The following is a 12,363-nucleotide window of genomic DNA, read 5'->3' as shown; positions in this document are numbered from 1 at the left end:
AACTGAACCATAAACATTGGTGACATATTCCAAAGATGTGGCTGAAGAAAACATTATTTTCTTCAATAGGTCCTAAATTACAAACAGATAAGATATAGTAGTAATATTAAGCAGGTGAGTGAAACAGCTGTCATTATACAAAGCTTTTTTTTACTTTGTATAGTCACAATTGCTTCAATAGCCTGCTTTATATTATTATTATACTTAAGCACGTGTCAAAGAAATGATTATTTTCTTCAGCCACATCTTTGAAATATGTCACTAATGTTTATTGTTAATTTATTTTTCTTTATGTACAACTGTTGTAATTTGTCGAAGTTGTTAATGAGTCATATATTTTATCTTAGTTAATACCCTTACACTTTATTTACACTGAAATACCTGATTTTCTTTTAATTCTAATATTAATATTTATCATGTGTCTCATATTTCCTCTTAGGTAATTAACTTACGTCCCACTTTATTTACACTGAAATACTTGATTTTCTTTTAATTCTAATATTAATATTTATCATGTGTCTCATATTTCCTCTTAGGTAATTAACTTACATCCCATTTACACTGAAATAATTCTTCCTTTTTTCCCTAATTCTAACGGTAACAATATTCATCTCTGGAAATGGAGATACTCTATAGATGCACCAGTTTAAAACCTATGATTCAATTTCACTGCGTCGGCCATGGTGGCCGAGCGGTTCTAGGCGCTACAGTTTGGAACCGCGCGACCGCTACGGTCGCAGGTTCGAATCCTGCCTCGGGCATGGATGTGTGCGATGTCCTTTAAGTTAGTTAGGTTTAAGTAGTTCTAAGTTCTAGAGGACTGATGACCTCAGCAGTTAAGTCCCATAGTGCTCAGAGCCATTTGAACTATTTGAACCAATTTCACTGCACCACAAAATTGTCATTCTACCTCAGCCGAAAACCGGTTAGTGTTATAAATAATAAATATTTTAGAATACTACACCAACGTTGTGTGTGTTTGACTCAATGTATAAAATATTCAACCAAGAACCAATGGAAGAGCCACTCAATGAAACTGTAATTCTTACACGAATGGTAAGGTACTTGGAAGATAAGGTTATGGACACATCGCGTATAAACAATGAATGTAGAGAGAATCCGCGTCAGGCCATGTTTTACCAGCCAGGAGATAGAAGGGACGTAGAACGACGCAGAATGAAGTGGCGATGAAAAGTAATAATCGAATAAACACATGTGCCTAAACTTTGAAGTGCAGAAGAAGTACTAAGGTGTGTTGAAAATTAATGCCTCCGAATTTTTAACCAGAAAACTGTTAAATATTTTTAATTAAAGCAAATGTTATCAACATTCCATGTCTTTATTCTTCATGTCTACATATTTATTTCTCAACATAGTCAGCTTGGCGATGAACACATTTCCCCCAATGAGAGACCACTTTTTGATACCGTTTCTCTAGAATGTTTGACATTGTTGGTTGAGCCACAAGCTCACATCTACTTGCACCTTTCATCACTATCAAAATAAAGTCCTCGAATATGTTCCTCAACTTTTAGAAACAGATCGAAAATCGGATAGGGCCAAGTCGCGACTGTCTGGAGGGTGACTGATGAAAGTGAACCTTAAGCGTAAAGCATTGTCATGCTGAAGGTGGGGGTGGGGGGGGAGTGGGGGGGGTGGGGGGGTGGGGGGGTGTTCCTTGAGTGGAGAAACTCTTCGAATTCGAAATTTGGTTACGGCACGCTGTTTCTCACGCACCTACGTTACGGACCACGACGTTGCACGCTGCAACCGGAGCCCTCTAGCAGTAGAGGGCTGCAGATATGTAGACTTGAAGAATAAAAATGTAGAATGTTAAAATCGTTTGTCTTACTTAAACACCTTTAGGAGTCTACAAATTAAATATTTGGAGGCATTACTTTTCAGCAAGCCCTCCTGGAAGAAAACGTAAAACAAGTGTAACGGAATATGAATCAACAAAGTTTGTGGCAGTCAACTTGTAAATGGGCTTCTGGCCCGACTGCAGTTGAAGTCCAGTCTTTCATTCGCAGCGGTGACAGGAGGGGGACGGTGGTAAGCTCTTGGTTCCAGCCATCGTTAACTCCTTTGGAAGGTCCCCGGTACTCAATCTGATGGCAGTTGACTGGAATTGAATGATTCTGGAGGGACTGGAATGAAGAAAACTCTTTTCTGGAGGCATTTGTCTGACGTGTAGCCTTGTACGGAAGTGAAAAGAGTACGATAAGCGGTTCAAAACATATGAGAATAGAAGCTTCTGAAACGAGGTGTTCCCAAAGGATGCTGAACACCGCACGGATAGGTCGAGTGTCTAACGAAGAGGTACTGAACGGCATTACGTGAAAAAGAAACTCGTGGCACAAGCTGACGAAAAGAACGGTCCAGTTGACAGGACTCATCCTGAGGCATCAAGGAAGCGTAAACTTAGAAATGGACGGCTGTGTGAGGGTTATATTTGCAGAAGACGACCAAGACTCAAGTACAGAGTGTTTAGAAATTAGTCATTCAGAAGTAATCAATAATTGTGAAAAGGGTAAATAACTTACTGAAATGTTTGATACAGCACTAAGTGCAGTACATCTTCAAGTTTTATTCCCGTCTAACTCTGTTGGTTTCCAACATTCGTGTTAGGCGGTACGCATGAATGAAGTCGTATAGCGGTGCAGAGCTTGCGCATTCTTGTGTATGGTTTCATGAATCCAAATCGGCTACTACGGTTCGAAGGGATTTCAGGACTAACTGTCGCAAGTCACCACCTCAAAAACAAACTCTTATTAACTGATACAATTGTTTCACCGAAAGTGGCTATGTATCACATAAGATTCCAGTTCAGTGTCGGCCAGCAGTCTCTGATGCAGCAACTGAACAAGTTCGGCAGTCTTACAAAACGTAACCACATTGAACATTTGTAAATAAAACTTGAAGGTATACCGCACTCAGCGCTGTATCAAATATTTCTGTAAGTTATTTGCCTTTCTTCACCACTGAAGGTTACTTTTATATAACTAATTTATGAACATTCTGTAGAATAAGGAGGTTCAAAGGGATGCCGATTGCAGTGATTACGCAGAGGTGAAGAGGTTCGAACAGGGAGATAGACGTGGAGAACTCACCAGTCTTAAAATGAAGAACATTACAACACTATGGACGTTGACACATTTCATGAAATGTATTGGCCGCTGCGAATATGGACAACCATCAGTTGTAAAATGGAATGGCGACGTTGAAAATTTGTGTTGGGTCGCGACTCGAACCCGGATTATCCGAGATTTAAAGTTCTATGTGTCGTTAACTGTGTTTTTATAACCTGCGCTCGTAAATCCATCATGTATATTCCCGTACATGGGGACATTTTAATTGAAAGTTGTAGCCTCCCCCTTCCTAATAGGCCTACTGGATTGCTAGATAATTGACCGTGATCGTGTAAGCCTAATGAAATTTTACAGTGAGTAGGGTTCTCGTTACCGAAGGGAAATAATACCAGTTAGTAGGAGGAAAGTGTACAACAGACAGTTCTGAAGGAAGCATCTATTCTAAACCTAATCTAAATACTGATGGTAATTTGAAAATGGGTGGAATATAGTGCAATCACTCATGAACCATCTGGAGGAAAAAGTACCAAGTAATATTTAATACAAAAAATACTAACAATACAAAAAATACTGATTTTCTAAAAAGGGAATAATTAAACAGTCGCCAACCAACTAGAGCAATGAATGTCCGGAATCTTAAGAAAAGTAATGGCAAAGAAATTTGAGCAAATAATCACTAGCATGGCAACAAAAGATTTTCAAGTTTTTCCGTAACACAACAGTTCACGAGAAAATAAATGAATCAGAAAGCAATGACTTTGCACTTACTTATTACGAAATATTAAATTTTGAAAGTAAAATTAAATGAAGTTATTGGTTAAATAAATAACTGGCTTAAGTCAAACTTCGCTATGTAAAAAATGACTTTCATAACATCTGTGTAACGAAATGTAAAATTTAGAAAAAGGCAAGCAATTTACCTTTGATTACTGAAAGACTGAATTGAATTTATTTAAAAGAAATGGGCAACTGACTTTACTTTTAATACAAAAACAGCAAAATACATGCCAAGCCAGCAGAAGTACCTCCCTAAGTTAAATCCAGAATAAATGAAATTGCGCGCTCTTCACTTGTGCTGTATCTTTAGTTATTAGTTTTGCCAGTGAAATTTTACGTTACTTTAAGTGAATTGAGTTAATCTCAAAATTGCTAATTAGTTATGCCTCTATTACGTAGTACGAGAAAGAACAGTTACTGAGGCAGAAAATTTGGACTGAAACTGGTCATTAGCTAACATTCAGAATTTGCAGTAAATAGCTTATCAGTTTCCACATTCTTATAACACCCGGTGACAGGATGAAAAGGAAAGGGACACTGCCTGGTAATAATGTCTGAGGACAATGACAACACAGATGGCCTACGAGTTTTAACTATTGCACGTTATTATTCATGGTAGCCATACTTTGTGAAAAAAGTGCCACTGGATAATGCCTCCACAAGGTTACTTACATCCTGCCACTTCACGCTCTCATGATGCTGTAGCTGTGCGGACCACGAAGAATGTAGCTGACGACAATGCTGAGATGCCACTGTTGCTACAGCTGCTCTTTGAGATACCTGCGTAGTCTCCAGAGCCACGGATAATTAATTATGTGGCCAAGCAATAGTTAGAACTGCAGCTTCCGCCGCTTGTACACTCCTGCCGTGCACTCACTGCTCACGGGTTAATGAATTTCTACATCTTCATCTACACGATTACTCTGCAAATCACATTCAAGTGCCTGGCAGAGGGTTCATCCAACCACCTTCACAATTCTCTATTATTCCAGTCTCGTATAGGGAGCGAGAAGAATCAACACCAAATCTTTCCGTACGAGCTCTGATTTCCCTTATTTTATCGTGGTGATCGTTCCTTCCTATGTACGTCGGTGTCAACAAAATAGTTTCACATTCGGAGGAGAAAGTTGGTGACTGGAATTTCGTGAGAAGATTCCGTCGCAACGAAATACGCCTTTCTTTTAATGATTTCCCGTCCAAATCCTGTATCATTTCTGTGACACTCTCTCATTTGGTGGGCATACACTGGCACGATCATAGCTGTATATCCTGTCTGAGGGAGCACCCAACAAACACTTCCGCACTTCCATCACTGCTTCTTCTCTTCTCTCAGCACCATAGAGACACTCCATAAGCAAAGATAAACAACGGCACAGCTACTGCCATTTCGTAGTTGCTATCGATAAATTAAAATGAAGTTTACTTGGCTATTACCCATCAATTTACAATATTTAAATTATAATTGCAATGAATTATAAACAGTCAGAAATACACTATTACATTCATTTCGTATTAACTACAGTTTCTGTAGTCTAATAAAGCTTACACATTCAGAATCAGAAGTACAGTACAAGTTATCAACGGATATTAAACGCCGAAAAATTTTGGGTGGTGTAGAACGTATTTTATCTGCATTTTCGGTGTTCCAAAGTCACTTGTCCGACATCAGCGGATAAATACGATATTGCAGGGTCTATGTTTTTCAGAATTTTGATAGAATATTCCTTCGGACATGCATGTACTTAATGTTACACTTTCTACTTAGTGCAAAGAAATCGATGTTACAAACACTCGCTACTTTGGATTTGTCCTTGCTTAAGTATGCTCGTTGATTGACTAACGCCCACATCTTAAAGCCAGTAAAAAGGAGTATGTGTGATCTTGCATATTCTCCTATTTTCGCGGTTTATTTCAATATCGAAGTGTGTTTGTATTATGGTCTTTGTAACACCGACTTCTCTGTATTATTATAGAAACTATACTTTTAAATGCATGGATGCCTGAGGGAACATTTAATTGCACTTCTGAACAACACAGGCACTGCAGTATTTTATTTATCCGCGACACCGGGCAAGCGACTGTCAATGAAAGTGTCTCCCCTGCATGAGAATACACATAATGGGTGTACGAGTGCAGGTCGTAGAAACATGATTGTCAACAGGTGAGAGTTTGGGTCTGGCCGTGAAGCGTACTCGGACAGCCTAATGCTAAAGCGACCACTAGCGGCAAGCCAGAAATCCGGGCCCGAATCCTGATTCAACACAAATTTTCACTGTCGTCATTCCATTACACAGCTGATGGTGGTCAATATAGCGCAACTACGAGTACATGTCATGCATTTCATAATCGCTGTAGTTGCCGCAGCGCCTTTTCCTTCGGACATGCATCGTACTTCTGGAGAACACGGGCAATGCAATATCGGATGGTGAATTTGGTTAACGATAAGGTAAAGGTGTCAGAAAAGAGATCTGTACTAGAGATTTGTGATAGAAGGAGGTCTGACGAAAAAGTAACAGCTCTTCCTAGCATTTATGGACCTGGTGAACACCATCGATAACGTAAGATTGAATAAGCTGTTCATAATACTAATATGATTCAGTCTAAAGAACAGCATAAACAACAGTTATATGGCAGTAATAAGGTTGGTAGGTAAAGAGAGAAGGAAGTAAAGAAAGAAAGGCAGTAATAAAACTGTTAGGTAAAAAAATAGATAAAGAAAGAAATGTAGAAGGAAGAAAGAAGATAAAGTGGGCCGGGAAATGTATCATGCGCCTTTAAAATGCATGAAACATTTTCCGGGGAATTTTTATTTTGACCATTCTGTCAAAGTAAAACTGAACTGTTAAGCTACCCCACTGTCAAATACCCTTGTTAACAAAAACTTTTGTTCCTTACCTACCAGATTTATTACTGCCACTTAGCATTCGTAGATGCTGTAGGTTAGTCTTCTGTCTACTGCACTTTAGATTGTATCATGTTAGAATTATTATATTAGGCAAACCAACTTGCACCATCCACATCCGTGTCGGATGATGTAAGTTGGGCTGCCTACCTTAAGGTGCATAGAATATTTTTAACGAAAACTTCCGAAGAGGAATAAAGGAATTAGCAGGAAAAGAAAACAACACAGAAGAAATACCCTCCTTTGGGAGAAAGTGAGGAACACACTGAAGGTCTTGTTGAAAGGAGTGGACAGGATTCTTATCACGGTATATGTCTAACGGGCAATGCAAGCTAACGCCAATAGTAGAAGAGAGGAGAATAACGATTTGCGTAAGACTGAAACTGAAGAAGAAACTGTAAAGCAGTGAAAGCTTGCACATAAAAAGGAAGCAAGTTTACAGTCAGTTGTCTGTGGCCGAGCCATTTCTGCGCAATATCCTCTCTTCCAGGAGTGCTGATCCCGCTAGATATGCTGGAAAGCTTGCATCAAGTTTGGAAGGTACAATAGATAGGCACTGCCAAAAGTCAAGCAGAGAAGGCAGGTCGTCAATCGTGCCTGGATCTCAATTAGTGAGAGAACTGGCCTCGAAAGTTAAGGTTCCAGTTTCGAGTCCAGGTCTTGCACGTGGTTTTAATCTGGCAAGGAGTTACAGAACAGGCAGAACTCCTCTAAAGGACTAGAGATTCGTTATGGAAGTTTACACAGGATGGGTAAACCAAAGAAGATATCAGAAGTTGGGTAACTAAGGCAAAGAGAGCTTTCTTCAATAAAAGATCTCAACCAATGTAATATATTCATTATGCCTCCCCACATCATAGCACCTGGACCACTACAACGATGATGTTTGACAATGTTCTCGCCGTATGAGTTAAGGTGTGCGGAGTCATCATTCCTTCCCCATGTGCGTCTCCTCCGGGGGGGGGGGGCATTCGGCCGTGATTTCATCTTTATGAATGAAAATGCATCATGGCATCGACCAGCGCAGGTAGAGGTACACCCGTTTCCTCGATAGATCACAGCGAGCAAGTGGGGGATTCGTTGGAGAGACGTATCGCATCGCGTCTACGTCCACGTGCACCAACCACCATCAAGGGCTTTTCAACAGTGCTGGTGGTGGACGAACTGCTTACTGACCTGGGAGTGAGCAAGGAAGCACGTGGCAGAGGTGATTACACACCCTGTTAAGAACCATGTCCCAACTTCTGTAACACCCAGGGGATCATCACAGTCCGCGGTGACTTCAGTGTTATTATTGTCTTTCAATAATAGTGTCATTTCTTTTCGTCTCATTACGTATTTCTGTCATAACCTTCTGCATATATTTTACGAATTCTTTCCATGTGTAGTCCAAGTTTCATCCCACTGGTGTTACTTGGCGATGACACATCTCAAGAAAGGTACTTTCGTCCTTAAGTTTTTGGGCACCCTTATAAATGATCAGCCTGAACATTATGACCACCGACCTACCATCAATGTAGACCTTTCCAGACGACAGCAGCGTCACCTGGCGAGCAATGACTGCTAGTCAGACACATGCACGGTGCCTGTAGTATCAGCGGGCGTGCTATCCGTGTGCAGAATGGGGAACGCGCGATCTGTCTGAGTTTGTCCAAAGGCAGATTGTGATGGCCCTGAGGCTCAGCACAGGCATTTCGGAAATTGCACGACTTGTCAAGTGTTCCAGGAGAGCTGTGGCGAGTGTCCTCAACATGTGGAGAAACCATGTCCAGACGTCGAACGTAGGGCGGCCAACCATCGTTACAATTGTCGGGCGTCGTAGCCTGGGCAGACAGGTAAAAAGAGGACAGGCGGTGAACTGTGGCGGAACTGACACCAGTTCAGTGCTGGACAGAGTAAAGCAGTGTCTGAACATACAGTCTCCCGAACCTCATGGGCCTCTGCAGTCGACGAGCCATGCATCAGCCTATGTCAACACCTCGACATCGACAATAGCGACTGAAATGGGCACGAGACCTTCGGTAGTGGACATTGGCGCAGTGGCAGAGTGTGGCATGGCCTGAAGGATCCCGACACCTTCATCATCATGCCGACGAGACGATGCGAATCCTTCGGTTTCCAGGGGTCTCGTTCTTTAACACTTGTACTGCGAGGCGGAGAAAAGCTCGTGGCGGTTCCATTATGCTCTAGCTAATATTCACGTGGGCATCCATGGGTCCAGAGGAGCTTGTGCAAGGCACCATGACGACCAAGGTGTATTGCAACTGGTTGCAGACCACGTGCACCCCTTCATGACGATCATGTCTCCCGACGGAAGTGGCATTTTTCAACAAGATAATACACCATTTCACAAGGCCAAGAGTGTAAGGGAGTGGTTGGAGGAATGCACTAGCGAGTTTCAATTGATGAGCTGACCCCCAAACTCGCCACATCTGAACCGGATCGAAAATATCTGGGACGATTGAACGTGGCGCCAGAGCTCATTGCCCCTCCCCCTCACTGCCCCAGCCCCCCTCGGAATTTATGGGAATTTGGTGATTTGTGTGTGCAATGTGGTGTCAACTCCCTCCAGCGACCTAGCAAGGCCTCATTTCTTCCATACCACGACGCGTCACCGCTCTTCTCCGTGCCACGTGTGGACATACTGGCTATTAGGTACAGGGTCATAATGTTCTGGCTGATCAGTGTATAAGGAATATGGAAAACTGATTGTAGTTGATCTGGGGTGTAGCAGTTCCCGTAGCAACAGAAAAATTAACACAAGCTATTATAAAAAAGTGAAATGCATCGAATTAGTCGGACTACTAGTGACTTAAGATATATACAAGCATTCTGGAGAAACGGTGTCAAGAAAGCACCTGGTTCCCGACAATCTTAGAGTTGCCTGCATTTTGTCGTTGGAATGAGCGAAAAGTGAGACGATCGATACAAAATAGTTCATCAGTAATAAGTGACCAAGATCAAATCTTGTAAACTTCTACTGAAATTATTAATTTATACGATCTATTCCCCAGTTGGTTCAAAAACGTCGTGTGAACTCATATTACATAAAACTAAAACACAAAGGTGTTTATAAATTTATGATTTTAAGCTAATAATAACAATAATAATAATAAAACATCTAACAGAGAGGGAAAAACCATAAAAATTAATAAAAATAAAATGTGAAATGATCAAATGTGAAGTATGTAAGCCACACTACTGCTCAAACTGATTTTAAACTAAAGCTTTACTACACAGAAGATCTGCGCCGACCCTGGTAAAATTCGAGTACAGCACTCTGTTCACCGCCTGTATGAACTGTTTAGTTTCTTTATTAACCCCAGTGGTCTTGTGCTTGGCAGCATTCGTCTCCACGGTTTATAAGAGCTAGTAATTGTTAAGGTATATGATAACAGCATGCCTGCACTGAAACTTCCTGGCAGATTAAAACTGTGTGCCCGACCGAGACTCGAACTTTCGCGGGCAAGTGCTCTACCAACTGAGCTACCGAAGCACGAGTCACGCCCGGTACTCACAGCTTTACTTCTGCCAGTACCTCGTCTCCTACCTTCCAAACTTTACAGAAGCTCTCCTGCGAAACTTGCAGAACTAGCACTCCTGAAAGAAAGATATTGCGGAGGACATGGCTTAGCCACAGCCTGGGGGATGTTTCCAGAATGAGATTTTCACTCTGCAGCGGAGTGTGCGCTGATATGAAACTTCCTGGCAGATTAAAACTGTGTGCCCGACCGAGACTCGAACTCGGGACCTTTGCCTTTCGCGGGCAAATGCTCTACCAACTGAGCTACCGAAGCACGAGTCACGCCCGGCAGTCACAGCTTTACTTCTGCCAGTACCTCGTCTCCTACCTTCCAAACTTTACAGAAGCTCTCCTGCGAACCTTGCAGAACTAGCACTCCTGAAAGAAAGGATATTGCGGAGACATGGCTTAGCCACAGCCTGGGGGATGTTTCCAGAATGAGATTTTCACTCTGCAGCGGAGTGTGCGCTGATATGAAACTTCCTGGCAGATTAAAACCGTGTGCCCGACCGAGACGCGAACTCGGGACCTTTGCCTTTCGCGGGCAAATGCTCTACCAACTGAGCTACCGAAGCACGACTCACTCCCGGTATTCACAGCTGTACTTCTGCCAGGACCTCGTCTCCTACCTTCCAAACTTTACAGAAGCTCTCCTGCGAACCTTGCAGAACTAGCACTCCTGAAAGAAAGGATATTGCGGAGACATGGCTTAGCCACAGCCTGGGGGATGTTTCCAGAGTGAGATTTTCACTCTGCAGCGGAGTGTGCGCTGATATGAAACTTACTGGCAGATTAAAACTGTGTGCCCGACCGAGACTCGAACTCGGGACCGCAAAATCAGGTGAATAAGGTGGGTGCGGAGTGATGTCAAAACCTAAGTCTAAGCCTAGCGGAATGCGGGCGGGCTTTATCGTGGACTGGCGTCAATTAACACATTTTTCCTGGTCATTGTTCTTGGACTGCTTGTGCAAGGTATCTCAGCTGCTGACAATAAATGTCAGTAGGGGAGCAATTCGTAGTACAATAGACTGTCAATATTCCACGAGATGCATAACATTATCTTTTGTGGATGCGCGCAGCTCTTTGTCGGGGAGTTACTGTTTTGTCTGGACTCCTACATTCCACTCTTTTCCTTATGTTAGCATAAAGACTCCATTTATCGTCAACACTAACGGGACAGGATAGCTGTGTTCGGCGTTCTTGATGTGCCGATTGATGACAAGGAAGCAAAGCAGATTTTTGTGATTTTGGCTTAGAGCATGCGGCAGGCATACACCTTTCCCGCTGCATGCAAATGTCACACAAAGGTGGTATGATTAAAATTCACCACATTTGCCACTTCTCGAGCACAATGACGCGGATCGTTTTGGATTAGTGCGTTTAAACGATCATCATCAAACCTCGAAGGTCTTCCTGAACATGGAGAGTCACTAATTTTAAAACGGTCCTCCTTATGACGAGGGAAGTGTTCTCTTGCCGTGCTCTGTGTATTATTATCCCCATTTCCGGCGAAAATGTTTGTGGCTGCCACCGCTGCTGTCACCCCTCTACTAAATTCAAACAGAAGAATATAACGTAAATGTTCCTATTTCTCCACTTGGCACACCATTTTCTAACGTCCACTGCTCCACTCACTGCCTCCAGATTTTTAATTTTTTTCTTGAGTCATCAGTCTTCTGACTGGTTTGATGCGTCCCACCACGAAATCCTCTCCTGTGACCACCTCTTCATCTCAGTGTAGCACTTGCAACCTGTGTCCGCAATTATTTACTCGACATAATCCAATCTCTGTCTTCCTCTACAAATTGGAAATTTCTGGTAAGAACTATGGGACCAAACTGCTGAGGTCATCGGTTCCTAGGCTTACTCACTAATTAATCTAACTTAACCTAACTTACGCTAAGGACAACACACACACACACACACACCCATGCCCGAGGGAGAACTCGAACCTCCGACGGGCGGAGCCGCGCGAACTGCGACAAGACGCCTAAGACCGAGCGGCTACCCCGCGCGTCTGTCTTTCTCTACAGTTTTTGGCCTTTACAATTCCCTTTAGTACCATGCAGGTC

General features: G+C 42.4%; 1 non-coding gene across 1 annotated transcript; it reads right to left on the bottom strand.

Moving 5' to 3' along the window:
• Positions 1-10,491: 10,491 nt before the first annotated feature.
• Positions 10,492-10,566, bottom strand: Trnas-cga. Its single transcript has one exon. It is a non-coding gene; the product is annotated as a tRNA-Ser (tRNA).
• Positions 10,567-12,363: the final 1,797 nt, after the last annotated feature.

Source organism: Schistocerca piceifrons, chromosome 7 (assembly GCF_021461385.2).
Source record: "Schistocerca piceifrons isolate TAMUIC-IGC-003096 chromosome 7, iqSchPice1.1, whole genome shotgun sequence".
In the NCBI taxonomy this organism is placed as follows: domain Eukaryota; kingdom Metazoa; phylum Arthropoda; class Insecta; order Orthoptera; family Acrididae; genus Schistocerca; species Schistocerca piceifrons.
Note: the sequence above shows the minus strand (reverse complement) of the source record. Positions and strands in the feature narration are given on the sequence as shown.